The sequence below is a fragment of the Acomys minous genome (genome assembly GCF_964271855.1).
Source record: "Acomys minous genome assembly, chromosome: 15".
NCBI classification, from domain to species: Eukaryota; Metazoa; Chordata; class Mammalia; order Rodentia; family Muridae; genus Acomys; species Acomys minous.
Window position 1 is genome coordinate 1,317,334 of NC_140497.1, and position 26,592 is coordinate 1,343,925.

A 26,592-nucleotide genomic window follows, 5' to 3' on the forward strand; every position below is an offset into this window, starting at 1 on the left:
TTCACAAGACATATTATCCCAGATTATACGCACTCTTTTTATTCTTTGAGTTAAAGATATCAAGGCATTATTAAGTTCTATAAGGAAGTTGGTTAAAACGCTGCTCTTTGCAGCTTATAAAATCATACAGCTCTTTCACTACACAAAGACACAGTGTTTGATTTAGACTCTACCTAATGACTTCTGTCTTCTCCCTTATTAACTAAAGCACCCACTGGGAACCAGGTTTGTTGAGTCTCAGCTTCACATGAAGGCTATGTGGGAAGAAGGCCCATTAGATCTCACAATTTCACACCTTGCTAAAAAGTCAGCTGGGCCACAGCAGGAGCCCAATGCATAAACTAAAATCATTGCAAACGTATATGCTCCAAACTCCTTGTTTTTCTTTTTATGAGACATGCAAAGCACGGAAAGAAACTAGATAAAATGTGTCCCCTTGGAGAATCCCAATTGTATCTACTTCCTTAAGAAAACTAGCTGGCTTTTTAATATTTAATAATACTATTTATTCATTATCTCCTTCTCTCTCCCCCCTAAGCGCGCTCTCTCTCTCTCTCCCTGTGTGTGTGTGTGTGTGTGTGTGTGTGTGTACATACGCTTGTGCCTGTCCTGCAGTGTGAATATAGAAGTCAAAGGACAGTCTGTGGAAGCCAGTTTTCTCCTACCTTATGAGTCCCAGAGATTGAACTCAGGTGGAATGGCAAGGGCCCTTATCTGCTAAAGCCTCTCACCAGCTGATTTATATTAAAGGAAAATGAGGCTTATTTACATAGCATCTTCCCTACAAGTAACCCTTCTGATGAGAAGTGTGACCAGCCATTTTGGGACTTCATGAAAGGCCACTAGAAATTCAAGGCAATTTGAGGACCTTGAAAATATTAATCAGGTTCTCTCTAACACTGAGTTTTGAGTAGGTAACAACAACATTGCAAGTTTATGGTTAAAAAAAAAAAGCCTGCTTATCCGGAAATCACTTAGCTCACACCAGTGTCTGAATCCACCGGCAGGAATGGCCTATCTTCCTTCCATCTGACCCAATTCTCACTGAACAATCTAATCTATGCCTTTAGACACCAGTGATGCCATACCTGGTGTTATTGCTGCTGACTGACCATTTGGAGAACTTCACCAAGTATCAACACCTTCCCCTTGCTCTGCTCTTCAAAGCAGCTTTGTCTTTTTGTGACTTCAGGAAGCTAGATCAAATTTAGTCATCTTCCACCAAACAGCAAGCAGTGATTGATACTGGGGCATGCAGACTTTCATTTTTTAGGCATTGAAAACTTTGAGATGCTTAAATTTCAGTTTTGCTATTTCTAAAGTTCACATGCTTTGTGCCTGTGCCACGAACGCAGCCAGCAGGCAAGTAGTCAGCTTCTGAAGGACAGAAGCAGAGACCACAGGAAACTTAACTTCATTATAGCACCAATTCAGTCACATAACACAATCACTTTAAAAAAAAAAACCACACATTCAGGCTGGGAAGGTTGCTCAGTGGGTAAAATGTTTCCTACCCAAGGGTGAGGACCTATGTTAGGATCTTCAGGAGCCACTGAAGGTTAAATGCAGTAACAACCCTGTTTGGAATAGCAGCTACCGTGTGGTGAGCTGAGAGGAAGGACAGGAGACTCTGGAAGATGATGAGCCAGCAAGGATGGCCACAGCAACTACCAGTACAACATCCCGTCTGAAACAAATTAGAACTGACTTATGTTACCTGTTGGTTTCTACAAGTCACCATAACACGGTGCACTTTCCTGCACGTGCGCGCGCACACACACACACACACACACACACACACACACACACACACACAGAGAGGGGGGGAGGGGGAACCAATCTTTGATCAAGTTTGATATTAAAAAGTCAAAAAGCTCTAACAGAACATACGTCCTACATTATAAATAACTGTGTCTCCATTATTCTTTCTTTAACACCGACAAGTGTTTGGACTGAATGTCTTCATGCAGGACCAAGACATCCCATGAACTCTATCGTATGTGCTAACCGCACTTTCATCACTGTGCCCAGGGTCAGGAAGACACTGTTCGCTTGTTTGTGTGGCTGCCTTTGAAGAGACTTGGAGCTATAGTCTCTTCACGTTTAACCCACTTGTCTTAGGTTGCCGAACTCAGCTCCTGAACTCTTGAATTTAAGTCTCTTCTCCTTTTATTCTTTTGTGCTTTAAAAATAAGTCTGTCAGGTGATGCACACTCCAGGCTTTATCTTTGCAAAAGATGTTCGAACAAAGCAAAGGGAATAATTTCCCTATGTTTTCTTTTTTTCTGAATGTGTGAAAAAAAAACTTGTCTTTATGAAATAGTTATTTAAAAAGAAGAAAAAAGTATAGCAGTTGGCAGGAAACATGTCAACAACTCCTTCTTGAAAACATTTCAGGGTGAAAATAAAGATACAAGCTCTTTCTAATTTTCAGAAAGCAGTGCACTCTATCTGAGAGGTAGACACCTTGGGTTTTTAGTACAAAATCCCCCTGGAGGCACAGAAGGCAATTCCAATTCCCTCCTCTTCACTCTAACAGCTGAGTTTGCCTCCAAGTATTAAAATTGTAATCACAATCTTCACAGACAATGTCAGTAGTGGGGCATTTGAGGCAGTGGAGGGTGAGTCCTGAAAGTCTTCTTTGAGAAATATACTGTTTAGGGGAAAAACAAAAACAAAAACAAAACAAACTAACTAACCAACCAAGCAAAACAAAAAACAAAAATAAAAAAAAAAAACACCATTGCTGAAAACTTTTCTTCCCTTCCGCCTTTTCCATAGCTAAGGTTTGGGAAATGGCTTGCGTTTCCTGGGCAGCTTGCCCATATTTACAGAAAACCTTATGGAAAAGTTTGAGGAAACGGACAAAACAAAGAATGGAAAGATGTGGGTAGGACCTGAGAGTCCTATGCTTACTTGGGGACTCCCAAGGTTCGGTAGGCCGTGACCATATGCCCACAAGGTGTCTCCGGTCTTAAAAGGCCATGGAGGCGGGGGGGGGGGGGCATCGGTGGGTCCATCTCCTGTGGGCGTCAGCCCTTATTTGGAGACCACAGGTGAACAAAAATTGAAGTCAGTGTACCTCCCTGACAAGCCAAACGTACAGAACCCAGCGCGCTCACCTTACGTGAGGGAAAAGAACAGAAAACATAAACATGCCAGCTCACCGACAAAACTGCCAAAGAGAGCTCCCGACTGTGCTACAGAAGAGAGAAGGGGCTGGGAGATGGGTTAGTGACGTTGGATCTAACCCGTACTCAATGCCCATGGCTGCATGGTAAGGAGACCACATGTGCCGGCATCCACTACCAGGCAGAAGCGGAACTAGGGCATGCCTTTATACCCTCCTCCCAGTGTCTGATTGGCTCCCAAACTGTGAGCTGACGCTGTGGCTCCTCCTCCTTGGTTCCCATCGTGACGTCACTAGTCTCTGGGCATGCCCAGACGCATCTGAGTAGGCCTCTACTTAAAGGCCCCCTTCTGCTCATGCGCGCTGCCCTGTGGGCCTTATACCAGTAATGTGCTACGTTAAGGGACTGAAAATTGCAGCCACCGTGGTGAGTGTTTGCATTGTGGTGGAGGGGGAGAAATGAGTCACGCGTAATTTCTCGAGTCTCGTTGTTGGGAAAAAAAGAAGTCCCGACACGGTCAGGCGACAGAAGAGAGGGAAGCTGTAACAGAGAAAAGAGTTACAGGGCGGGTGGGCAGGTTTAGCAGCCTGAGAGCTGTGTCTGTCTGTGAAGGGAAAGGACTTGACACGGTGTTAGCGGCTGAGTGAGGTCACACCTGATAATTAATTATATAATGGCAAACATGGGAGAACACGGGAGCGCAACAGGAGACACAAATTCAGGCCAGAGGGATAAAACAGAAGAACTCACATAAAAAAAATAGAAGATAAAACAAAAGTTTCTGAAAACAAGAAAGGTTTTATGTCTAATGGTGGGAAGGTAAAATTTTTGGCAGTTTAACCAGGAAATTATGTAGAAAATTATGGAATGTGTTTAGTAAAGAATCTTTGTCATCTGTCCCCACAGGGTCCAAGACCTTGAGCCTTTTTATTACAATGAATAATAGCAAATCCCTTTGCCTTAATTAATAGCAAATAGCTAAGAATGAAGAAATCAAAGACAGAATGCCCCTCAGACATTTACAGATTGAAACCTAGGGAAGGGTAGTTATTTTACTATTTTTGTTAAATTTGTTCTTTGAAATTTTGCTATATGCATAAAATGCTTTCTGATTACCTTTTCCTGTCTCTTACCCTTTATCCTACTGACAAGTCCCTTTCCATATTCATAGATTCCTGTCTTGTTTTGAGACCAGATGCGTGATGTGTCTATGTCCTTCAAATAATGAGTGGAAAATAAAAACAGTACAAATCCACAATAAAATTTTTTTCTAAGTTTTAATGATAAAGGACTTGGCTTGGACTGTACTAATGAGAAGGTTCTTGTGTTTTCATTTTGTGTTTCAGGGTTATTTTTGAAAAAGAAATTGGTATGTATTTGAACATTAGTAGTTGGAATGAAAGCAACAAATGCAAGTAGGTCATTTTAAAAACCAAGACATTTTTAGTAGGATAAGCAAATCAGATCCAATGCGAAGAAGACTTTCTAATATTAGGGATTGATAATAGCCATGACTCACTTTGCTAACTACTAAAGTTGTAGAATATCCTTTCACAAAGCTTTTATTTATATTTTTCCAGTTTTTTCCCTTTTTTTTCCTCCCCCCTCCCCTTTGAAATTGTTCTATCACAATTCACTGGGGCATGGAACTTTGATATCTTCCACAATTTTTTTTTTCAATTACTTCAGTGAGCTCATTATCCTAGGAGAGAAAAGTAGACTCCACAGAGGTGTCTGTGTTGGACGGTGAGTACATCAGAGAATATATTTCCACATTATTGTGAGAAACAGAACCTACTTTCAAGTTAAACATTAATGTGAAACTTATTGAATTATATATGCAATCTAAAATAAGTTGGCATTGGAAAACTCCACTACATGCCATAAAAAACAAAATGCCTCCTAGATAAAAGTCACAGTTTATAGCAATCCCTTTCTCACTATACCTGCCTGTTCATCTCAAATACCTGTGTGTGAGCTTTTCTGAGACCTTGATTTTTTTTTTTTCATTTTTGAAACAAGGCTCAGCTATGCTGCTTCTTAAATAACTTACTGTTTTCCCCAGTGTTTGAGGTCAGTCCCATTGCCTTGCACTTGCCATGCAAGACTCCAATTCAGCCGCCCGTGCCCAGCTGTAGCTTCCTATTCTTATTGATGTTCCGATTGTGGATAAAAAGGATTTGCAAGGGAATAATCGGTTTTTCTCTCCTCTGTAAAACTGGAGTGTTTCACGGAATGTTTTCCATCTCAGTGACTTCTTTGGAAAAATAAATTGCTCTGTGTCATGAGGATATCTTGCAGGTCAGCTTTCTCTGTTTTTCTGTCAAAACAGGGTTCGAGGTTCAGCCACATACGGACTATAGATTCAAAAGAAAGGGGGAAGTGCTCATTAAGGGTCTCTGTCCTTAGGGATGTAAGGGGAGAGGGAGAGGAAAACTGATCTCCATCAGTGTAATTCCAAAGTGTGCACCTGCTTGGAGGAGATAAGCCTGGCTGTTGTTGATTAACAAAAGGATAAATTGACACTCAGGAGGCCAGGAAAGTGTCTATGCTGTGAGTCCAAGGCCAGCTTGGGCTATATTAGTAAAATCTAGGTCACTCTGGACTACCATGTGAAACTAACTCCCTTTCTCTTCCCCCCTCCCCCCCTCTCTCTGTGTGTGTGTGTGTGTGTGTGTGTGTCACACACATACACACTAATAAATGGCTAGCACTTTAAAATATTTACAATATATGTCAAGGTATCTGCCATGGTTTTTTTACTCCTTTGGGTCTGAAATGTAAATCAAGCCACTCATTAAGCCCAGTTCTTAGACAATCTCCATTCTACAGTTCTCAAAGCATGTGGCTCCTTGGAGATTTATAGAAACTGGGTAACTTCATGGTTTAGGTCTTTTGCTGGCTCTGATCATCTCTTGCATCTGCTTTAGCCCAGAATTGGAAACTAGTGCTTCCCAACATTGCTAAGAGACAGAACAAATAAATCTTTTTAATTTAATTTGAAACTCAATGCTCTCTCCATTATAAACTTGTCTACATGCAGTATGTGCACAGGTCATGAGTAGGTGTGTTAGAATTGGCTGTCATTAAATGTTCATTGGATTGGCTAGGCCTCCTTGGGTATTTTCATTTTTATACAGCGCGTTACAGTCTTCCACCACAGTCCCTATCTGCTTTCCTAATTTCTCTTCTTGACAACACTTTAATATGTTTAAAATATCCATTTTATGTAGTTATCCTTAATTTTATAATCATGCTTTCCAAATCCTAAGTGGCTGGCAATTCCTTTCCCCAAGCAAAGAAAGCCTCTTCCCTGAAGCAACTAGAAGAAAGAATATTAACGTATGGGTCTGAGGAGGTAGAGCTTAGCCTGTGTGAGTCTCTGTGTTCACACCCACCATTGCAAAGTCAATTAAATAACAGGAACAACTATTGTTTATGTACAGATCTATGTGTGTGAGTGTGTGTGTGTGTGTGTGTGTGTGTGTGAGAGAGAGAGAGAGAGGGAGATCTGTGTGTGTGTGTGTGTGTGTGTGTGTGTGTGTGTGTGAGAGAGAGAGAGAGAGAGAGAGAGAGAGAGAGATCTGTGTGTGTGAGAGTGTGTGTGTGTGTGTGTGTGTGTGTGTGTGTGTGTGAGAGAGAGAGAGAGATCTGTGTGTGTGAGAGTGTGTGTGTGTGTGTGTGTGTGTGTGTGTGAGAGAGAGAGAGAGAGATCTGTGTGTGTGAGAGTGTGTGTGTGTGTGTGTGTGTGTGTGTGTGAGAGAGAGAGAGAGAGAGAGAGAGAGAGAGAGATCTGTGTGTGTGTGTGTGTGTGTGTGTGTGTGTGAGAGAGAGAGAGAGAGAGAGAGAGAGAGAGAGAGAGAGAGAGAGAGAGAGACTCAAGTTCCTGTGGCCTCACATTTCAATGCTGTTTCGCTTGTCATACTATGAATAAAACACCCCTAACTATTACTAGATCTCATGATTCATTTGGCAGTTTTGTTTTAAATTGATATTACTGTCAATTTAAATGGCAAGTAGCAAACCCAGCTGGTTTCCTGGAGAATCCGGTAGAACTGTGACCACGTCCTCAAGCTTCAGGCGTGGCACACATTTGCCCTGCTTGGGGAAAAGCAGTGGTCAGTGCTGCTAGGGAAGCCATGAAGAGGCTCCTGCAGGGCTGTCTTCTGCTTTGATTCCTGTGTTGCTTAGAAGAAGGAACCAGACAGATTCTTGTTCCCTGACTCTGTATAGGCACAAGTATCCAAACTTATGGCAAATAAACAAACACACAAAACAAACAAAGCCAAAACAAAACAAAAATACACAACTCAGTAAATATGCAAGATGCCTGAGGTTTAAGTATATTCATAGTTTGCATTTACCTAAAGAGGTTTGAACTAACTGATTAGGAAATGCATCAAGGGTAATAAAACCAGGATATTGGGTTGACACAAGGCTTTAAAATACCACACAGTGCCTCAGAAGATGTTTTGTAAGCAAAACAATATAAAAGATTTTCTTTTCTGAACAAATCTGTCTGACAGATACCGTCTAACCATGACCTTCATTCTCCTGACTGCTCCCCTGATTTCCCTCTTTGAATCTAAATCAATTAAGGACTTAGGCACTGTGATAATTGAAGAAGTACGGCATGGAATTGTAAATGTCTGTGGAACATTTAGAAGGTAGCATGTTCTTAAAGCTACATCTCCAATTACACCAAATAGATCCCACTGTGCTCTTGTGTGTTCTAATTTCTAGAGTCTAGAACAGCATTGAAAAAACAATATTTTGTGTATTTGATAGACTCTCATTCCAGGGGACATCTCACATTGCTGAAAATTGTGGCTGTAGGAGTGGGACTCCCAGTATTCAGTTGTTTTGTAAATTCCAGGATGCTTTCATTAATGATCGGCTCACAGACGAACCTAGGTCTGATTCCTTTCCAAAGTCCTGGGCTGTGTGTGTCAATATGGCCTGATATTTATTACAATTCACCTCAATGGCTTTGCTTTTTTTCATTGAACTGCTGCTATTATTTTGAGTCTGTAGTGGTGCTACCTTCTCTCTTCAACAATGCCTGTTTTGATAGCAGTATGGAAACTTAAAGCTGAGGCAACAGATGGCAGAAGGGCCTGACTTCACTCCCCTGTAAAATCAACAGCGTTTCCTTTCCCTGTGACTTCATTTGAATGCTGAGAAAGCAAGTGGATACATTCTTTGAAATTGGGATAGAGATCATCAGCTACAGCATGACCGTTTAAACATCACTGTGACATTCGATGTAGAGGAAGAGGCTTGCCACAAAAGAAGTGAATAGGTTTAAGTTTATGACACATTCTGGTTCTTTTAAGTGAGTAGACCTGAATTTCAAATTCAGTGTTTGAGGGCTTGTGGGGATAGTTCAGCCTACAGAATGTTCAGGACTTGAATAAGATTTCCCAAACTTATGGTCAGATGTGGCATCTTGTACTAACGACATCAGTGCTGGGGGACAGGTCAGTCCCTGAGACTCTCCAGCCTGCCAACTATTTAGTGAGCTCTAGGTGAATGAATGACCCCGACTTAGAAAACAAGATGGATGTCCATTGAGGAACAACACCAAAGGTTAACCTTTACCCTCCACACGTGCGTACACACGAAGGAACATGCGACCCTGACACACTCATACATAAAATACAGTAATAGACAACTGCCTTTGGTACACAAAGAAATCCCTGTTCTCCTTCAAAAGTGTGTCACAGTCGCTCGCACTGGAGAAACCTATATGTGGTGCGGGTTGAACGACCTGCTAGCAATAAGACCCATGAACTTCCTTATAGCTGAGTGAGCTACAGTTTTTCCGCCTCAGCTTCGGAGTTTCTAGAAGGCCCCTCTGGAGGGCACTCAGACTTTGAGCTGTTGACACACTCCTGGCCACACACCACACGTATCCTTTGTGTTATCAGCAGTGACTCACTCTGAGCAGAACAATGGCATCTTGGGCTTTCATCACATGGCGAAAGAGCAATATTGGCACATTTTACATCTGGGACTCAGTGCCAGAGCCCCAAGGGAAAGATAGGCTGTGTGGACTGTGAAATTCGCTCTACCACCAGGGGGAGCTCTCACCCAACTGTTGTTTTGTTTTGTTTTGTTTTGTTTTGTTTTGTTTTGTTTTTTCAGAGATGGTTTTTCAATTTGAAAGCCATCCTAGGACTCTAGGGTGCAGCCTTCTGCAGAAAGAACTCAGGGTGGTTGATGTGCCTTTCCCTGTCTGTCTGGGTGTGTCGTGCTATTTTTAAGGTGCCAAGGGACTGAGGAGAAAAGAGTAAAATTTGAGTAGGAATGATATCACCAACAAGAGAAAGAGTAATATTTTGGTTTTCTCCTGGGAGTTACTGGTTTACAAAGTTTCCTGAACTGTCAAAATTGAGTACACGGCAGACAAAGGAACGGAGGTGCATGATCCCCTGGAGCCTTTCCATAGTTGAGGCTCTCTGGACAGCTCACACGTTTCCCACAGCTTTATCTTGTAATCCATTTCATTGCTTATACCTTTAAAACATTTCCAGCTCGATGTCTGCACAAATGCCAGGATCCAGTTTTTACAGTTTTTAATGTTATCATTGTTAATATGATATTAAAGAAAAATGAAGATTGTTTTCAAAACAGTAAATACATACTTTGATTTTTCTGCACTCTCATAGTTCATATTATAAGTGGATTCACAGCCATCTTCATTAGGCTGGGGTCAGTATGTTAAGTCTTGGTTGGGTTTTTCTTTCCTGAGGTCACTCTGGGTGGGGGCATGGAGAGCCTGGGAGAGAGTGTGTTGGTTTCAGTGGGGGTGTAGGTGAGGCAATTTATGAGTCTTCAACCTAACTTATTTGCCTCACCCATGAATACAAAGCTTCTTCCACGAAGAGCCATGATTAATAAACACCTGACAAGGAGTGGGTGAGGCTGGAGCCAAAAGAGAATAAAATTAATCGTACCTACTTTCCAGACAAAATGTACTCCAAAATGTAGAATAACCTATGAGAGTTGTCCCTTCATGGACCAGGCTGATCCTCATCTTCTAAGTCAGTTTTAGCAAATAAAAATAGTCAGAGGCTGCAAAGGGATGCAAGGGCGGGAGAGATGAAGGGTCATGTTTAATGTATCCTACTGCCTTGCTCATCCCAAGAGTGTTCATGGTGGCCTCTCCAAATAAATTCTCACAGGGACCCTTAGAGAACATAAAGAAAACACTAGGAAAGTAATGATGAGGAAGAAAACTAGACAGTTCGGTGCACCCTTTTGACTCATCTGAACTACATCTAGTAGCTGATTAAACAGCAGCCACTTCTGGGGAAAATATTACAAAAACTGCACAAGTGCAAAGGGAAATTAAAGATGATGTTTTATTTAAATCCAAGTTATTTTTAAATGACTGTACTTTAAGACACACTATGAAAGAATAGAATGGAAATTTGGAAGTTGAAACGAGAAATTGAATAGCATCAAGATAGTCTAAAATCCAAACGTATTTCCTTGAAATATTGTTTGTACACTAAAAGCACCAGTGAGAACTGGTTCATGTCCCATCTTTATTATTTTACCTTAAAATATTAACAAGACAAGACCAAAGTTATCTATATTATTTTAGAGTGAAAGGGGAGGAAAAATAAGGTTTTTGCTTACACAAGGCCAAAGCAACATAGTAGGCAATTACAAAAGTGTGTAAAGAGCAAGGCTACTGTTTATGAAGGAAGCTCCAACTCTCTGTTGTATGTGTAACGCTATAGCTGTCCCTAGCATCAGGATGATGGGTATAGATGAGGTTAAAGAACACAGAAGGTACCTCCAGGGTGAGCCAAGCCAGATCAGAGGTGCAGCTGGGAAGCAGTGTCTTCTCGGGCTAAGTGCACCAGTGTAGATAGATGTGACATAAGGACCTGCTTCCTGTGTCAGTCGCTAGGTGCATTAGCAGAGAAACAGTGTCGCAGGTCTAGACTGACGAAAAGGAGCTTTCCAGTGGGAGGGCTACACACGGAAGGCTGTGGTGAGCAGTCTCTGGCTGAGCCCTTGAGTTCAACCTCCTGAAGCCTCCCAAGCACAGACCTCTGATCTGCGGCATTACAACCTATGACATGCTGGTTGCCTTAGCACATTGGTGGAAACTTCGTTTCATAATAGAAAGAAAATAAAGTGCTGTTTCAAAAACCGAAGAACAAGGCAGACGAAAGAGAACGGGTCCATGCAAGTGGGACAGGAGCTGAGCGCTCCATAAAGGAAGGTTTCAGTTTCAAGGGTACAGGCCCTCTCGAACACTCCACTCATGACTGTGAGCTTCTGGCCGAGCATGGTGCTAGCATGGGCTGCAGCCCCACAGGAGAAGGGCAGCAGTTGCCTTATGTTTACATTTTGAAGACGTTTCCTTTTACTACACTCTGTCTTGGTTACACATCCCAACTTAGAAGGGAAACCTGAGTTCCTGTGAAACTTCACCATAGTACTACCCTAAAATTACATACCCTGGCTTCCAAACGTTTGAGCTGTGGAGGACAATCTGCTGGCAGATGGGAAATCCCCTTTAGTATGTGTGTGTTTGCGCTTCTTAAATAACTTTCCTTTTAATTTGCTGACAGTTCTGCTTTTCACGGAGTCATAGGAAATGCTGCAAGTGTATCAGATGTCTGAGGATTAACAAATCATTTTCTCCTGCTTCTTGTTTGACTTCGGAAATTAGTGAAGAAATTTTCAGGGTACTAACTACACTGCGCTTTCCAAAGAAAACTTAACAGTCCGTGCCCCACCTCTATGAAGTAAATAAATAATTCCATTATTAGATAATGGAAACAAAGTAGGGTGTCTCTCGGGAAAAAAAGGATTAAATAAAACTTTATCGCACATCTTCCTTCTGTGCTGCTCTGTTCCACAGTCTGCCTAATGTTGCCTGGGCTCTCCTGACACTCTGGAAACAGACAACTAAAGAGATTTAGGAAACCTCACAGGGAAGCCAAGCCTTACTCCCTTTTGTCCTTTCGACACTTGTTTCTTGCCCTATTTGGTTTTCCCCACTTTCTAACTAGAACCCAGTTACCGTGAAGCAAATTAAAATGAGACCTCCCTGTTTTTCCTTGTCAGTTCTCTATTCTGGCTGGCAGAGACTCTGAAGCCAAGTACTTCTGTGAGCAGCAGGTTTTTAACTTAAAAATTGCTGAAAGAAGTGGATGAAGTAGGACACCCCTGTGTGAGCTCCCTGTATGCCAAGTACATTAGATTCTTGTTTATGATCTAAAAATACCCTGAGCAGATCAATAAACAGTGCAAATAAATACACAATAGTGGGAGAAATGCAACCAAGGAAGTATTCATTTCAAAAGAAGGGGGAAATTAAGGGCCACTATATTCCTAACTCATAGTTCAGTGATTTTCCCAGTTATTATTAATGTGAAAAATGCTGATTTAAAATGTTCAGATGTATAAATCATTTATATTGATAGTTCTTGTAGACAAATAAGTCATATCAAGACTTTATCTCACTTTGAAAGTTTTTGCCACACAATACATACGTATATATGTGTATATATAGTATATATTTAAATACCATATCCATGAAATTTTTATAGTTACTATGATCATACTTAAATATACATTAATATGTATACTTAGTATTTCTCTACTTTTAGCTTCACCACATTGATCTCCTGGTCTTTTAAAAATTAAATTTATTTATTCACTTTACATCCTTTCCATAGCCCCATCCGTCCTCACCTCCCAATCCCATCTTTCTCCCCGACCCCACACCTCTCTGATATGCACACTCTTGCCAGCTTTTCAGTTACTTCCCCCTGGCAGCATTGCCTTGCCAGGCCACAGGGGAAGAGGGCACACTCAGTCCTGATACAACCGGGCTGCATGGGAAAGGGGACTCCCCTCTTCTGATCTCCAAATCTTAGTGAGTAATTAATTCTCCATTCAGAAAACTAGAATTTTTCCCTCCACAAAAGAACACAGAATTCTCAGGAGTCTAATATGTGTAACACGCATGTCTAGGGATTTTAGCTGGTAAGGAAGTGGTAGGGGTCTGTGGACATATTTTCAGATTTGGTGAAATCAAGCTTGCTTTGTTGGTTTGTGTAGCTGAGAGGCAGTGAATCACTGGAAAAAGTAGACCCTGCTTTGCCAGGACTCCTCTGCTCTAAGTATCATATTAATAAGATCCTTAGGATCATATGGAAAATTCCACCAAAATTTCACCTATCGGGTGCATATTTTAAAAGGAAATTAGTGTATTTTATTATTAAAACTTTAGGTAGGCGGTAGGTATAATTTCCCCAAAAGCCTAAGTGACTCCCACTGAGCAGTTTCTGGAGTGAAAACAGCAGCAGTGTGACTCAGCCTGGGGTTGAACAGTTCTTTTCCATTCTATCATCAGGGTTAGATATGAAAGAATTGCCTTGGATGAAGTACGGTAAACAAGTGGCAGAACCTTTGTTTTCTTCAGACAGGTCTCAGATCATGTCTTGACCCAAGAATTGGCTAGAATTTTCATTTCAATCTGATTCTAAAATCATGATAATTATACTTCCTTGGAGTAGTTCTAGAAACGGCCTAGCATGATAAGAGGGTGGAATAAAGAAAATCAGCACATAGAACTGGTAAATAATCTCTTTAAAAAACAAAAACAAACAAAAAACTCACCAATGTGCTCCTATTGGATATGTGCAAAAAATGACCTGCTGGTGTGTGTAACAGGGCCCATTCACCCCTTGAGCGCCTCCTCCCCTGTCAGGACCTACAGGACTGTCAGAAGGATGAGATTATTCCCATGCCCTAGGGGATCTCTCCAGCCAGCAAAACACCACCTCCTTGTTCTCTACGGAGGCTGCTTGTCTTCCGATGTTATAGTCTCCTCTTTACTTATAGAGATGCATAGTGTCTTTTTAAAAATCTTACGGCATTGTCTGCTATGGACCTGTTACTCCATGCTTTCCTTGAGTTTCTCCATGTAGAGGACACACAGATTAGATGCATGTCTGCCTGCGGCCGCAGCCCTGGCAATGCTTATCTCTGCCATTTTAGATCTCAGTTTGAGAGTTACTGAGCCAGTAAAGCAGTCCAAATTTAATGTTGAATTTTACTCAGCTATGTTTATTGAAAATGCTATAATAATTTAATTTTTCTCTAGGGTGATATAAATTTACTAAAAATATGAGACCTATATGGTTTGCTTGATTTTTAATGTGAAAAATCAAGATATTGTTTTGTAGGACATTTGGTTGATAGTTATTTGTTTTAGAAAGACCTCTGACTTACATTGAAATTTGTTTCAAATTCTGACTCAGGCTTGCCAAAGTTTGCTAACTACAGATAAAGGTCCCATTGATGAGAAGCCCGGCGTTATGTCAGCCTTCCCTTGAGCAATCGACAAAAGCCCACGGTTAGCAAGGTTAGGACTTGGTTCAAGATTTCAGTTTTGTAGACATTGGCTTCCGTTAATGACCTTATATTTACATGTCAATGTGCCCAAGTGAAAAACAAACTTCAGCTTAGTGTTTCTACAATGAAAGACATGCAGGTGACCAGGTAAAGGCGCTCACTCCATGAGTGTTAACCGGAACCTGGGTAAGGCAGTGAGTGGGAAGGCTTTTAATTGTTGAGTACGCGTTATAGACTATCCACAACAACCCCAATGGAATATAGAAATAGAAAAATGTGACAATAAAGTTATTGCGATTATTTGGTATATCAAAAGAAGGTAGGAAATTGAATGAATGAATGAGCAAAGAGCAGTGAAAGAAGACAGCATATGCACACTTGGAGAAATGATCTTAAACAGTATTACCTAATTAGGTAGCTACTATTTTTTCTTTTCTTTTTTAATTTTTTCTTCTTTCATATATTACAACCCAACCACAGTTTTTCTCCTTCCACCTCTTCCTGTCCCTTCCCCCCACGTACACACCTCCCTTTCCCCTAGATCCACTCATTTTCCATTTTCCTTCAGAAAACAGCAGGCCTCCCTGGGATATAAACTGAACAGAGCATGTTAATTGGCTCTAATAAGACTAGGTACATACCCTACTCATACTAAGGGTGGACAAGACAACCCAGTAGGAGGGAGAAGGGTCCCAAGAGCAGGTGAAAGTGTCAGAGACACGTCACACGCCTGCTCCCACCCTCAGGGGTCGCACAAGAACACCAAGCTCAGACATATAGAGGCTCCATTATTGTCACCTCAATCTTGGAGCTACTATGAGTTCTGTTCACTGTTCATCATATTCAAAACCACACTTTTCCTTCTTAAACACAGAATTCTCACGAATGCCTGGCCTCCCCCTGTGTAGGTAAGGCTAAATATTCAGCACCTGCCCCACAAGTTGAGTCTTGGCTAAGCTTATTCTTTAACACCTGTGTGTGGAGGATATAAGATACCAGGTTAGAGACACAAGAAAGGGGGTGTGTCAAAGAAGAGCACTTCTGGCTAAACTCCTCCTTAGCCTTCTGCCTCTCTCCTAAGGGACAAAAGAAAGTGTGAAGCCTTGAGTCACTTGCAACATCTCTAGGCTCTGTCTTATCGAGTCGATAAGTAACCTACCAACCTGCGGATCACTCACCCTTTTCTGTAATTTCGTTCTCAATTCATAGCTAAAGCAGACTTGAAAGTTGAAACAGTAAGCCAGAACTTGAGTAGAAGTTGCATCACTTCTTATTCCAGCACTTTCTCCTTCCTCTAAATGCCCTCAGCTTTGACATTTGCCCTCTACATTCTAGTGGAGACTGGAGAGCTACCTCAGTAGCGAAAAGCACCGGTTGTTCTTCAAAAGTATCAGGGTTCAGTTCCTAGCACCAACGTAACAGCTCAGACCCTTCCTTAACTCTACTTCCAGGGGAGCCAACACCTTCTTCTGTCATCTGGAGGCACCAGGCAGGCACATGCTGCACAGACATACATGCAGATAAAGCACTCTTATACATAAAGCAAAAATCAATTAATGTTTTTAAAAAGTGAATATATATATATCATAGTAAAAATCAATTACAGGCAGACCTTCCAACCCTGGGCTTAAGAGAAATAGAAGTAGAAATGTATTGCTCATTATTTTCATATTTGATAGTTTGTAGTAGGTATTAGGCCCCCATGTCAAAGGGACAGCCAGGGTTCACTACACAGGACAACATTGCAGTTTGCAGTGGAAATGTTTGTCGTCTTTGATCCACAGTTTCATATCAGCCTGCTCTATAAGACAGAGAAAAGGGAGTAGATGGGCCTGGCTTTGATGGGAATAGCATGGGACACAAGGGAGATTAGAAAATACAACCTATTTCCATGCCTAGGAGGGCAGGTACATAAATTAATAAGAACTGGCCAATCTGCAACACAAATATTAGCTGCCATTTCAAACACCTTTTATTGCTTTTGCAGTGAGTTCTGCTGTCTGCTTGAGAATCCTGCTCCTGCACCCTGAACCAATATGAGTAGCCATTCTCAACAGTTCTCCCTTTCTTCCTTCTCCAGAACAAGTTCATTTATGGTCTGCAAACTGCACAGAGGAGCGGTACTACCACAGGCAGAAATAGCAAATGAAAAGCTGCTGTTACAGTAAAATACCCGCTACATAGTTATGTGTGCACATATAATGCTTAGCTTTTTAATAGATTTTATTACAATTAAATATCTTGGAAAACTTCTGATCATATTGTATGTTAGAGGCAGGAAAAGACCTCTCTCTATTTGCTACAATCTTTGGAGTCTCCGGGAAATTAGAATAATTTTTACCCCCATTTCTCTGAGTCCAAAGATCATTTGTTAGTTTGTTAAGAACCAGGTGTGACAGAGCACCTCATGAGAGTGGTAATCCCCATTCAGAAACAATGAGTTGATACATATCTTAAGGGAAAAAAAGGTTTTACATTCTCTGTTGAAACTGATCTTTCAAAGAGAGCAGGAGTAGGATTTTTCATAAGTTACTTTTTGTCTAAAATGTGTTATTTTTCTCATAGACTAACCAGTCTTTACCTTAAAGAGTGCTTACTTTTTACTCAGTTATACAAATAAAAGTGTTAAGTCTCATTAATTATGGCATTTGCCCATGGGACTCATTTTAACTAAGGTTGGAACATAACACAATGTATAAAATATATCAAAGAAATATAAATAAAAATAGAATATAGCCCACAGTTTATCTCATTCCATTCATAGATAGAAGATCTGATGGCCAAAAACTAACTGTGAGTAAGGAGACTGCATCAGGAAGGGAAGGAAAAGTGAAATTAGCAGAGCTCTTTGAAGGATACCGTGGGAGGAGACTCAGAGGTGACAAAAGTGTAAGGGAGCTCATCACATAGAGCGCTTGAGGTCACTTTGACCTCAGAGAAAAAGGCTCATCCTGAACCTCTGGAGCCAAGGTCAGAAGAGAGAATGGAAGCTGTGTAAGAAGGAGTTGGAAACACATTGGATTTCATCACCTAAAGGTGTCAGTATTTTCTGCTCCAAATCTTCCATTGTTGTTAAACAGATAATCTGGCCATTGACTTGCAAATAAGATCCATCACCCCAGAAGATAATTGTGGAAATGATCTGACTGATACATATAAAAGAGCTTTTTCTCCAAGACAATGGCTTACTCACCATTCCACCTTCCTCTCCTTTGACTCAGAAAAGAACTCCACTGGTTCACCAGTCACACTCTGCTTGCATTGGTTTGTGAAGTGTCCATGCAAAAATCTCAACCATTACAAATATAATTAGCAATTTATGTAGAAAAATATCTGGTGCTGGATGCCACTGGCATCCCTCTATATTTCCGGCATCCAGGGGTGGGTCTGGCAGACACTAATCATAAGGTGGGAGATGATAGCAATCAGAACGCCCTGTTCTCATGTCCTAGAACAGCTGTTCCAAGCACTCTGCAGTTAAGTGAAACAGGAATGAACATCTGTCCAAAGAGTAGAATGGATTCAAACTGTAATTCATCAAAAGAAACGGAGAAAACCGTTGTCCACTAAACAGCCAGTGATAGACATTGATTGCACTTGGAAGGTCTGGAGTTAAATCCTTCCCTAAGCTCACCATAAGAAAAAGATAAGGTAATAGGATAGCTACATTGTAAGAAAAGAGAGAGAGACAAAGTCCAAGAACAAAGGAAAAATACAGAAAACTGGTAGGTACAGGGATTGGTGTGGTAGACTCCAACTCCCCATTTGTCACCATTAGCAGCCCCTGTGGTGTGTCATGCTCTGTGATTGGTAACATCAATCCCTCTTTTTTTCACTTGCCTTATGGGTCTTTCCTCTCATTCCTCCTCTTGACACCATGAGTCAGAGTCAGAAATGAGTGGAGTATTGTGGAGCAATCCACAGTAATGCGCATACCTGAAGAAGCAAAGGACCCCTCCACTGATGCCTAATTGATTCAAAGTGGCAACACCAAAGGTTCTCAGATAGAAGTGCTTGTCCAATGTGCCTCCTAGTCAGAATCCTGCACTCGGGTTGCGCCCCTTCTACCTGCATTCCATATGTGGTATATTGTGGGAGGAAACACCCAAGGTGAATTCTATTCATTTTATTCTGATCTAAGAGACATACTAAAAGAAATGGGGAAATGGGTGCTTCTTTGAGCTGCTGAACAACAGTGAAACTGATCAGTGTACATACTGTGCTGGCCAGCTGCCCAGTGAGTGGCTCCAGGGGCCATGATGGTTGAAATGCCTTCAACAGGGAAGTGCCCTCTTGTAATTGGTATAATGGGGAAAGGAAGAAGTATTTTCTTAATCTTAAACACTTTTAACAAATACTGATGATATTGGGAGTGGTGATACCTCTTTTCTTTAACAAACATTTACTTAATTGTGAAAGTTGGGCGGGGGCAGGGGAGTCAGTAATGTGCAAGGCATACACATGAAAATCAGAGGGCAGCTTGTATAAGTCATTTTTCTCTTTCCACCTTGTAAGTGCCAGGGATCAAATGCAGCTCATCAGGTTCGGCAGCAAGCACCTTTACCCACTAAACCATCACACAACTAGTGATAGTGTCTTTAGTAAAGGAGAGGAATCAGATAAAAAGGGTCTAGCCATTTAAAAGGTTAAAGTTAATGAAGAGGTCAATTAGTAAAATCAAAATATCAGGTGACCTTTGGTGAGCAACTATGAAGGTAATAGAGACAGATGACGTAACATACTCTAATGGTATGCAACTGAACGGAATTGCAGAGATCCTAAGACTGGGATATGAATCCTGTGTTCAAAGAATTGGGGCATGAGGGAGGGATGAGCAGTGTAGCGAGAGCCGAGGGAGAGATGTCGGGAGAAGAATGAGAATTCCCAAGGGTAACCTGAGCCCAGATCAGGAGGATGTTTTAAAACAGGCTGAAGGCCTGAGTCTGACATGGCACGGTTACTAAACTGTGAAAGGGCTAAGAGCAGTGGAGGTGTAGATTCTTATATTTCAAGAGTCCTCTGGACACATTGGCATGCTGTTATAGTTGTGTCTAGGTGCAGTCCTCTGGACACATTGGCATGCTGTTATAGTTGTGTCTAGGTGCAGTCCTCTGGACACATTGGCATGCTGTTATAGTTGTGTCTAGGTGCAGTCCTCTGGACACATTGGCATGCTGTTATAGTTGTGTCTAGGTGCAGTCCTCTGGACACATTGGCATGCTGTTATAGTTGTGTCTAGATGCAGTCCTCTGGACACATTGGCATGCTGTTATAGTTATATCTAGATGCAGTCCTCTGGACACATTGGCATGCTGTTATAGTTGTGTCTAGGTGCAGTCCTCTGGACACATTGGCATGCTGTTATAGTTATATCTAGGTGCAGTCCTCTGGACACATTGGCATGCTGTTATAGTTGTGTCTAGGTGCAGTCCTCTGGACACATTGGCATGCTGTTTAGTTGTGTCTAGATGCAGTCCTCTGGACACATTGGCATGCTGTTATAGTTGTATCTAGGTGCAGTCCTCTGGACACATTGGCATGCTGTTATAGTTGTGTCTAGGTGCAGTCCTATGGACACATTGGCATGCTGTTATAGTTGTGTCTAGGTGCAGTCCTCTGGACACATTGGCATGCTGTTATAGTTATATCTAGGTGCAGTCCTCTGGACACATTGGCATGCTGTTATAGTTGTGTCTAGGTGCAGTCCTCTGGACACATTGGCATGCTGTTTAGTTGTGTCTAGATGCAGTCCTCTGGACACATTGGCATGCTGTTATAGTTGTATCTAGGTGCAGTCCTCTGGACACATTGGCATGCTGTTTAGTTGTGTCTAGATGCAGTCCTCTGGACACATTGGCATGCTGTTATAGTTGTGTCTAGGTGCAGTCCTCTGGACACATTGGCATGCTGTTATAGTTGTGTCTAGATGCAGTCCTCTGGACACATTGGCATGCTGTTATAGTTGTGTCTAGGTGCAGTCCTCTGGACACATTGGCATGCTGTTATAGTTGTGTCTAGATGCAGTCCTCTGGACACATTGGCATGCTGTTATAGTTGTATCTAGGTGCAGTCCTGTGGACACATTGGCATGCTGTTATAGTTGTGTCTAGGTGCAGTCCTCTGGACACATTGGCATGCTGTCATAGTTGTATCTAGATGCAGTCCTCTGGACACATTGGCATGCTGTTATAGTTGTATCTAGATGCAGTCCTCTGGACACATTGGCATGCTGTTATAGTTGTATCTAGATGCAGTCCTCTGGACACATTGGCATGCTGTTATAGTTGTGTCTAGGTGCAGTCCTCTGGACACATTGGCATGCTGTCATAGTTGTATCTAGATGCAGTCCTCTGGACACATTGGCATGCTGTCATAGTTGTATCTAGATGCAGTCCTCTGGACACATTGGCATGCTGTTATAGTTGTATCTAGATGCAGTCCTCTGGACACATTGGCATGCTGTTATAGTTGTGTCTAGGTGCAGTCCTCTGGACACATTGGCATGCTGTTATAGTTGTATCTAGGTGCAGTCCTCTGGACACATTGGCATGCTGTTATAGTTGTGTCTAGGTGCAGTCCTCTGGACACATTGGCATGCTGTTATAGTTGTATCTAGATGCAGTCCTCTGGACACATTGGCATGCTGTTATAGTTGTGTCTAGGTGCAGTCCTCTGGACACATTGGCATGCTGTTATAGTTGTGTCTAGATGCAGTCTATGGACACATTGGCATGCTGTTATAGTTGTGTCTAGATGCAGTCCTCTGGACACATTGGCATGCTGTTATAGTTGTGTCTAGATGCAGTCCTCTGGACACATTGGCATGCTGTTATAGTTGTGTCTAGATGCAGTCCTCTGGACACATTGGCATGCTGTTATAGTTGTGTCTAGGTGCAGTCCTCTGGACACATTGGCATGCTGTTATAGTTGTATCTAGATGCAGTCCTCTGGACACATTGGCATGCTGTTATAGTTGTGTCTAGGTGCAGTCCTCTGGACACATTGGCATGCTGTTATAGTTGTGTCTAGGTACAGTCCTCTGGACACATTGGCATGCTGTTATAGTTGTATCTAGGTGCAGTCCTCTGGACACATTGGCATGCTGTTATAGTTGTGTCTAGGTGAAAGATGTCCCTTCTGACATAGTTTCCTGTCTTACAGATGTGTGAGAGTCAGGGCTTTGAGAATGATTTACGTCCTTATCTCCAATCATTGTGTAAGCCCATGGCTCCAACTATAAAGAGGGCTTCACTTTAGAAAGATGGCATCAGCCGTGCGTGGTGGCGCACGCCTTTCATCCCAGCACTCAGGAGGCAAAGGCAGATGGATCGCTGTGAGTTCGAGGCCAGCCTGGTCTACAAAGCAAGTCCAGGACAGCCAACTCTAACACAGAGAAACCCTGTCTTTAAAAAAAAAAAAAAAAAAAGATGGCATCAATTGAGGGATGGTGTAATTTCACCAAGAGAAAGGGAAAGGATGGAAAAATTAATAAAGATGAAGGCAAGATCTTTGGGCAAAAAAAAAAAAAAGTCACTTGTGTTCAAATAGTGCAATAAGTAAAATGAGCAGGGGAGCCAAAGAAACATTGAGTTAGAGAGACTTACTGAAGTGTGCAGGAAAACACAAACAAAAACAAATAGAAAAGAGGAAACCTTGCCTTGATGGAGCTCGAGGGGTCTCGGGTGACTGGGCTGATGACCCTGGTTGTGAGGAAATTCTTCTCACACGTTATGTTCTCTTGTATCACATGGGGTAATAGTGTGTGGCCTTTAGGTGGCTCATGTATGAATACGTAGGGTATTACTTTGAGGGATGAAGTTTGCTTTACTTTTTACCCTGAGTACTAACATTACATTCATTTAGGAAGAACAGTTAAGAATAACATGTTCTTCCTTAAAAACAAAACAAAAACCCTAAAAAAAATGGTTAGGAATGAATATTTTTGCTTTTTTTGTTCTTTGTTTTTGTTTGTTTGTTTGTTTTTAAGTAAAGCAAACAGAGACATGCACTCTGCATCCACAACTATTTTGTTTTAATTTTTCATTATAATCAAAGTTTGTAAAAATTTATTAGGTCTGTAAAAGAGCCATTGCATTTCAAACATACAAACAAACAAACAAAACCATATTGCCTGAGATAATATGAATAAACTCACTTTAAGGATGTCAGTCATACCTTACATTGTCTATTTGACTCTCTGCTAAGATACAGCTAACAGTACAAACTGGATCATAATGAAGAGGGAATTACAGAATATTTCATGTCAAGGATGTAGAACACCCGCAAAGGGCCTTCATTCACAAAACACGGAAATGATGATTTTTTACCCTGGGCCTGGGTCAGATTGTTAAAAAACAAACAAACAAACAAAAGACAATCACACAATCACAGTAATTATGTTCATTGAGCCCAGGTGAACTCAGTGAAGTAAGGCAGTAAATGAAGACAGTGTGAATAGGAGGTGCAAATGCTCTATGAATTAAGATGGGGCTATGTCCTGATAAACTCACCATAAGTTGAAAATATTAAATTCAAAAATCCTTTAAATGTCTATCACCTGCCCACCACTGTAATTTTGGGGTGCAGTCAGTTGTGAAGTTTCAGAGAGATGTCCTCATGAGATGATAGACTACAGCTTGTGCCTCGCTGCTGATGCCAGCATTAAAAACAGCGTTCTGTTCAGTCTTCTAGTCCTGGGGGTGTTACTATTTGATATGTAGTTTATATCGTATGCATATGCCTTTTGGAGCATCACAGGGATGAAACTCATAAGTTGAAACATAAGTCACATCCATCTATGTAGGTAAACAAAAGCTATATGCTTATTTAATAATGTATATGTAACAGTTATAAATTAATGAATGATAATATGTAAATGGCCACCATGTTAAGAAAAATAAAGCAGAGTGTTGTTATTATTATGTCAACCAGGATGAATCCTGCAGCCTGTATGGTCACGGGCATCTTCTCTTACTCTCTACAAGGGACAGTCTATATTCAAATAACCAGCACCAGAATGGAGTAAAACCAAGCTGTGTAGAGCTGTGGTTCTCAGCCTTTCTAATGCTGAAACCCTTTAATATCATTATGCATGTTGTGGTGACCCCTACCATAAAATTATTTCATTGCTACTCATAACTGTAAATTTGCTACTGTTATGAGTCATAATATACATATCTGATACTCAGGGTATGTGGTATGTGACCCCCAAAGGAGTTACAACCCACCCACAAGTTGGGAACTACTGGTTTGGAGGAAAGTGATGTTATCAAATATGCAAAACCAGCAGCAGCATCGCTAACATTCAATGAGGGTAAGGGAGTGACAGAAAGTTCCATTGATGTGAACAGGAATCAGCTCACCTAGGCCATGAAAGGAGGTTACATTCTTAACCAAATCTCCACGAGAAGCCATTGAAAGGAGTCCTGGGGAGATTCATACACAGTTTGGTCCTTTAAAACCCGTGGTTAAGGGCTGGAGATATGGCTCAGAGGTTAAGAGCGTTGGCTGCTCTTCCAAAGGTCCTGAGTTCCGTTCCCAGCACTGGAAAGTTCATTCAGGAAGAACAAACATTACAAAAATATATTATAAAAATTGAATTTTGCACATACTATAAAGAGCAAAGTATCTAAGCTGATTGTTGGCACCACTGTAGAATTGGAAATGATCCATACTTCATGCTTAGTGAAAAATTAGTCTGTGTATGGTCAAGGATAGCTAGTATTACAGTTTGGAAGACTAATAGATCTAGTTCTTACTAAGCATTTCCCACCAACCATCCTATGGTTGAGCGCGATCATCTATCTAATTAACATGAACTTTTAAACTAATCGGGCCTCACTTCCTCTCTTAGAACTTGGAAGTTAGGTTATAGACTCTCAGTGAGCACCCTATCTTTATTTTTGAGTGTTTTAAGTTTATACGTTTATTCAAAGTGCTTTATATATAAGGATTACAGTGGTAAATAGTCAGTGTACCATGTAGGGACCAAAATGATCAAATTAATACTCAACTTTTTCACAGGAGGAATTTATAATTTCATATTAATATACAAGTATTATACATAGGTACATGTGTATATATATGTATGTATATATAATGTGGAAAAACATAAAAATTTTAAAACACACAAGCCATCCCCAGCCCCCCCTTGGGATAATGCTATGTCTCACCATCAGGAGAAAAAAGACAACAATGGAAAAGAATGTGGCATTTCAGCTGCTCCTTGAAATGCTTCACTTCAAACAGAAAGGTAAATAATGGGAAAACTCAGTTACATTATAGCATTCTGAAAATAATGTAATATATATGACAATATAATAAATGAGTATGTAAAACACACACATGCTACTTTTACACATTACCTAGGCCATAGTTAAAAATCATGATTTCAAAGATGAAAATAACCTCATTATATTTCTTTTCAATGTATCACATTGTTGTAATCAAGTGTCTGTCTTGCTTAATTAGCTTATGTGCCACATTTAACATATATTTTTATAATCTAAACAATGAGGAAGGATCTTGATGAAAATTCATCAAAACAATTTAACATAGACTAAAATATGAAGCTTTGAGGAAAGTTGATTCTTGAAGGGCTGGTGAGTTACATGACACTTGCTCATCCTTAGTGAAGCTTCTCTTATTTTCAAAATCAAAGTTTGAACATTGGAAAATACACTCTATATTGTTTGATGCACTTTCTATACTAATCCTAAAGAAATGTGGGACTGAGAGGAGCAGATAGGAAGAGCAAGCCCACTGATGCTAGCACAGGAAGGGGAGGAACAGCGAGGATAAGTTATGCATTTCTGTCTCTATTAAACAGGCTCCATCATCATGTGTGTCATTTGCCCCAGACTTATTCTCCAGACGACCAGGTGTACGTACACTGGAGAGTTGCAGAGTTCTCAGAGAAAGCTTGAACCTGTGGCTCTTGCCCTCATCTGGCAGTCTGCCATAGCCAGCGTTTGGAGACCTATGTGGCATGTCGCATCCCCCTGCCTCTTATTCAACAACGTCCAACTCCAGAATGCATTTCTGCAATCGCCAGAGGCAGTTACCAAGAGGGATAGCGTTGTCCGTTGTCTGTGTGAAAAGTAGCAGATTAATGTGTTGTTTTAAAGTATGTAATGTGCCCATAGGCTGAAGCAGTTAGGAAATAAATCATTTCATGGGGGTAGGGGCAAAAGGAGACTCAGGAATGTTCGTGTGAGGGAAGCAGAGTATGTAGGGTTCTGATTACAGCTGAAGTACCGTAACCAACCCTTATAAGTCCCCAGGTCCTCGGTGAGAGCCTTCAGTGGGAAGTGTGTTGATGCACAAGTTCCCCCAGGCTCACGCTTATGATTGAAATTTGGTTGTTCATGGTACAGAACAGCCTCCCTCACGTGTAAGTTCAGCTGTTGCCCTCAACAGTCCCACTAAATAAACGGCCATCGTTGAGTCTGAATAGAGGGCACGACGAAAGTCCATGTCTGAAGTTGGAATTGGTTTTAAAGATAAATTTCTAAGATAAAGTAAAAACACATTCTAATCAAATTAGATAAGAAAAACTTAAAGTATTTTAAATTATCAGATGGCTTTTAAGGTATGGACTTCCAAAAATATATGATTGTGGTAAAAACGTACACAATCTGAAACATCATGTTCAAGGGCAATAAAACAATGGCATGAACCCCCATAAACTTTTTTCTTTCCCTTGCAGTAAAGATGTATGACTTTATTTAACATATCACTGGTATAACTGAGGCTTCTGAAAAGAAACTGAAATCTTCCGGAAGAAGGAAAATGTCACTGGAGTCTTTCAAGCCCCCCCTGCCCCCCCCCCCCCGCCACCAAAAAACCTTATGTGAAGGATCTAGGGGCGAAAATGGAAACAAAAACTTGTTTGTAAAAAATAAGCAAAGCCATGAAAGTCATTTCCCATGGCACAAGGTTCTGTACTGTGCAGTAAAATAGATTGGAGGGTTTCATGTTCTATGGCCTTTCAGGAGTGGAGATGCAGGGATTTCACTAAAGCAGGGCTTGTTGGGTACCAGTCTGCTAACTCTGCTTCGGAGTCTCTGTG

The 26,592-nt window shown here is 41.2% G+C and overlaps 1 long non-coding RNA gene across 4 annotated transcripts in view; it reads left to right on the forward strand.

Annotated features, from left to right (window-relative positions):
- The first annotated feature begins 3,477 nt into the window (after positions 1-3,477).
- The window catches only part of LOC311583977, a 144,505-nt gene continuing 121,390 nt past the window's right edge, over positions 3,478-26,592 (forward strand). For all 4 annotated transcript variants that reach the window (XR_014774736.1, XR_014774737.1, XR_014774738.1 and 1 more), the window contains exon 1: positions 3,478-3,557. This is a non-coding gene — a long non-coding RNA (uncharacterized lncRNA). The remainder of the gene's footprint in view (positions 3,558-26,592) is intronic.